Source organism: Desmodus rotundus, chromosome 2 (assembly GCF_022682495.2).
Source record: "Desmodus rotundus isolate HL8 chromosome 2, HLdesRot8A.1, whole genome shotgun sequence".
Classification (NCBI taxonomy): domain Eukaryota; kingdom Metazoa; phylum Chordata; class Mammalia; order Chiroptera; family Phyllostomidae; genus Desmodus; species Desmodus rotundus.
This window is the reverse complement of record NC_071388.1, coordinates 43,189,994-43,195,159: the sequence shown is the minus strand read 5'-3', so window position 1 is coordinate 43,195,159 and position 5,166 is coordinate 43,189,994. Positions and strand designations below refer to the sequence as shown.

General features: G+C 39.5%; 1 pseudogene; it reads right to left on the bottom strand.

Annotated features, from left to right (window-relative positions):
- Window positions 1-2,933: 2,933 nt before the first annotated feature.
- Window positions 2,934-3,814, bottom strand: LOC112309452 (actin-related protein 2/3 complex subunit 2 pseudogene; annotated as a pseudogene).
- Window positions 3,815-5,166: the final 1,352 nt, after the last annotated feature.

Genomic DNA, 5,166 nt, shown 5'->3' with positions numbered 1-5,166 from the left:
AACAACACTTAGAATTTTTAGTGTTTTTAATTTTTTTAAATAGTAACATTTTTAATCCTCACCCAAGGACATTTTTTCATTGCTTTTAGAGAGAGGGAAAGGGAGAGGGAGAGAAAGAAGGGAGGTGGGAAGGAGAGGAGAGAGAGACAGAGAGAGAGAGACAGAGAGAGATTAATATGAGAGAGAAATGTCCATCAGTTGCCTTCTCATATGTGACCCCACCGGGGATTGAACCTACGACCTTTTGGTCTATGGGACAATGCTCCAACCAACTGAGCCACACCAGACAGGGCAGTCTTTTTAATTTTAGCCATCCTAATGGTTATGAAGGAATATCTTATTGCAGTTTTAATTTGCATTTTCCTGATGACTAAAAATGTTGACCATCTTCTCCTGTGTTTATTGACCAGAAAATCTTGTTTTCTAAAGTTTTTCTTCAAGTCTTTTGCCTATTTTGTATTGGGTTGTCTCTTTATTATTGATTTACAGGAGTCCTTTATCTATTTTGACACAATTTCTTTGTCATATATGTGTATTGCACATATTTTCTCCAGTCCAGGTGCTGACTTTTCATTTTCTTAACAGGGTTTATTGATGAGTAGTTTTTTTTTTTTATTCTGGTAAGTCCAATCTTTTTTTAATAGTCTGTACTTTTTGTGTCCTGTGTAAGAAATCTCTACCTATTTCAATGTCACTGTGGCAGCTTGTAATTTCCAAATATGGCTGCAAAAATATTTTCTATCCATGTGTTCTTCTAAAATATGTTCTTGCCGCTCCATCCATTTTCCTAAAATGTTTGATGAAATTTACTGATGAGACCATTTGGGCCTGAAGTTTCCTTTGTGGGAAAACTAAATGAAACGGAGATAGGCAATCTATCAGATGCAGAGTTCAAAACACCAGCTATAAGAATGCCCAAGGAACTTAATTAGGGACTCAGGAACAAAAAAAGACCCAGTCAGAAATGAAGGATTCACTAATTGAAATAAAGAACAATTCACAGGGAAACAACAGTAGGGTGGATGAAGCTGAAAGTCAAATCAATGATTTCGAACATAAGGAAGCAAAAAACAACCAATCAGAACAAGAAGAAAAAAGAATCAAAAAGTCTGAGGATAGTATAAGCAGCCTTGGTATAACTTCAATAGGCCCATCATTTGCATCATAGGGGTGCCAGAAAGAGAAGAAAAAGAGCAAGAAATTGGAAATCTATCTGAAAAAATAGTGAAAGAAGATTTCCCTAATTTGGTGAAGAAAATAGGCAGGCACGTCCAGGAAACACAGAGAGTCCCAAATAAGATGGATGCAAAGAGGCCCACTCCAAGACACATCATAATTAAAATGCCAAAGTTTAAAGATAAAGAGAGAATCTTAAAAGCAGCAAGAGAAAAGAAATTAGTTACCTACAGGGATGTTCCCATAACACTGTCAGCTGATTTCTCAAAAGAAACTGCAGGCTAGAAGGGTTTGCTAAGAAATATTCAAAGTCATGAAAAGTAGGGACTTACAGCCAAGACTGCTCTACACAGCAAATCTATCATTTAGATCGAAGAGCAGATAAAGAGCTTCCCAGACAAAACAAAACAAGCTAAAGGAGTTCATCAAAACCAAACCATTATATGAAATGTTAAAGGGGCTTTTTAAATAAAAAGATCAAAACTATGAACAATAACATGGTAATAAATATATATCTACCAACAATTGAATCTAAAAAACAAACTAAGCAAACAAGAACAGAAACAGAATCATAGATATGGAGAGCATTTCGATGGTTACCAGGTGGGAGGGGTGTGTGGAAGAATAGGTTAAGAGGTGAGGGGATTGAGAAGTACAAGTAGGTAGTTACAGAATAGCCGTGGGGGTATAAAGTACAGTACAGGAAGTGGCGTAGCCAAAGAACTTACACAGGACCCATGGACTTGGACAATGGTGGGGGCATTGCCTGAGGGAGTGGGGTTGCTGGGTGAAGGGGGGCAAAGGGGGAAAAATCAGGACAACTGTAATAGCATAATCAATAAAATATAATAAAAACAAAGATAAAATAAAAATAAAATGTATTGGCATAAAATTATTTATAATAGCTCTTTTAAATTTGTTCAAGCTGAGAATCCCTATTAACTTCCATCTTTTTTTCAGATATTTGTGATCTCTCTCTCTCTCTTTCCTTCTCTTTCTTGACTAATCTCATAAAAGGTTTATCAATTTCATTAATATTTGCATAGAACCAAGTTTCAGTTCTGTTTCATTTCTCTCTCTCTCTTTCTTTCTTTCTTTCTTTCTTTCTTAGATAAAAAGATTTTCTTCATTGATGACTCCAATCATACTTTAGATACCGCAGTTTCGAACTCAAATACTTAGGAGAAAACAAGTTAAGACTGCATTATCCTGCGACTTGTTACCAGTAACACAGAGCAAAGCCGCTTGGAAACGGTGGAAGGGAAGAGGGAAGTGAGGGAGGGAAGATAAAGAAAAGGAATTAAGTTGATCAAGTGGATTTTTCTATTCATTCATTTATTTATTTACTTATTTATTAATTTATTTAATTGTATTTTTTCCAATACCATTTATCTCCCTTATATCCCTTCCCACACCAACCCCTGCAACAACCACACTGTTATTCATGTCCATGAGGTTTTTTCCCCTTTTTGCTCAATCCCTCCACCCCCAACCACTGCCCCTGCTCCCTGCCAAGCTGTCAGCCTGCTCTCTATGTGTCTGTCTATATTTTGCTTGTTAGTTCATTTTGTTCATTAGATGAAATCCTTGCAAGCACAGCTCATTTCTGAAGATTATTTTCCAAACGTGTGCAAAATGGACCAAAATGGAAACCCCTTTAAGAGCCTGAAGGGTTGGCACATTAAAAGCTATGATTATCCAGTAACAAGTGTTCCAGCCTTCTGTTGCCAGCCACTTCCTCTTCCTGTTCCCAAGAGTTAGTGGGGTGAAAACGTCTTCCCTGTGATTGTTTTTATTTCTTTCTTCTTGGCATCTGGGCGTGCACCGTTCAGCACCTTGAGGAAGTGGGATGTTTTGCCCGCATATGTGTGTGAGTATAGGCCTTAGAGCACTTGATGTGGTAGGGCAGGCAGTCCTGGAACATGTGGGTCAGGTGGATGGTGTTATTGGGAGCCCTGGAGTTGGTGAGGTGAGGGAACAATGCTAAGTAATGTAGCCAGTGTTGTCACCCACAGCAGCATCAGTGTCTTTCAGCCCCACAGGATGTTCCCTGTGCCCCAAGTGGACCTGTGGGGTTGCAGGGCTGGCTCTGCGTCCTTCTTTGAACTCCTACCTGAACACCTTCCGAATGACCACATCACCGTCATCCTTAAACTGTGCTGAAGACTACTGTTCCTGTTCTTTTTTGACTCAACACACAGGGTCTCATCATCCCTATAATGGATAACTGTCCTGCACTTTCCTTCCTTGCCTTCTTCTTGGAACTGGAAGTAGTTCTCAAAGACAGAGGCAAAACAATTTCATTTCAACATGCCAGACTGACGTACTACGGGATCCTTGGATGAGGACAGATATTCAAGGCCATATAGAACAAAGAGTCATTATATACGGATTCTGGATCTACCAAGAAACTCCCGAACACTCTCTTCAACAACTCAGCAGCACCACGTGCCTGAAGTTCCTTTAAAAATTTCAGAGAAATACTGACCATCACTTGCTTTGTCTCCATTGGGATTTGAAATATGATAGAGGACCCCATCAAAATCTATAAATAGTACTTCTACTCTCCTGGTTCGTTTCTGGCAGCTGCATTCCCCAACTTGAGTGCAAGTGTCTCCTGGATGATGCAGTTATTCATCCATCAGGATCCTGGCGAAGGCTGACCTCGAAGCCTGAACCTGCCTGCCCCACCGCCCCCGCCACCAATGCAGCTGCCACCGCTGCTTGCTGCCTCACCGCCAATGCTCCTTTTCTTTATGGTGGGACTATATTGTCTCTTTTATGGACCTTTGCCCTTATCTTTATTATTTCCTTCCTCTACTTACTCTGAGCACAATTTACTCACCTCTTTCTTGTTTCTGAAGCTGGAAACTTACCGTATTTTTCGGACTATAAGATACACCTAGGATTTAGAGAAGGAAAATAGGAAAAAAATTTTGAAGCAAAAAATGTGGTAAAATATTTAATAACATAACCCCACCCCCCACAAGCCAGGTAAGCTACATTTGGACTATAAGACACACCCCCATTTCCTCCCAAATTTGGGGGGCAAAGTGCATCTTATAGTCTGAAAAATGCAGTAAATCATTGATATTAAACCCTTGTTGCTTTTCTGATGTGAGCATTTAAACCTATCAACTTCCCTCTAAGCACTGCTTAGGGTCATCTCACAAATTTTGATGTTTCACATTTTCATTATCATTTAACATTAAATATTTTTTAAAATCTTTTTTTAATTTATTTTTGGAGAGAGGGGAAGGGAGAGAGATAGAGAGGAGGAGAAACAACCATCAGTTGTCTCTTGCACACGCCTGACCAGAGGAACTTGCAACCCGGGCATGTGCCCTGATCAGGAATTGAGCTGGTGACCTTTCGATTTGCAGGACACAGCCCAACCAACTGAGCCACACCCATCAGGGCTAACTTTCAATATTTTTAAATTTCTCTTGTGATTTCTTCTTTCCTGACCCATAATTGATTTATAATGACCTTACTTAATCCCCAGATATGTGAGGATTTTTCTACCTATCTCATTGTTACTGGTCACCAGTTTAATTTTGTTGTAACCAGAGAACATACTCTAAGATTGCAGTCTTCTGAAGCGCACTGAGAGACTTACGTTGTGCACTAGCATATGGTCGATCCCGCCGAACATTCTGGGTGCACTTGGAAAGGGTGCTCAGTTGTTGGGGGCGCTGCTCTCTACATGGGTTTCTATCGAGTTTAACATTTTTATACTGAACTTTTGCAGGCAGTGAATTCTCTCAGCTATCACTTATTTTTGAATGACTTTAATTGACCCTTATTTTTGAAGCCATATTCACAGAATATAAAATTATGGATCATCGGCTTTTATTTCCAGCCATTTAAAGATGTTGTTCCATTATCTTCTGTCCTCCCTCATTTTCCATGAGGAGTCAGCGGTCATTCACTTCATTGCTCTCCTGTATATGTGGTGTCTTTTATTGGGCTTTCTCTCTTTATATTTGG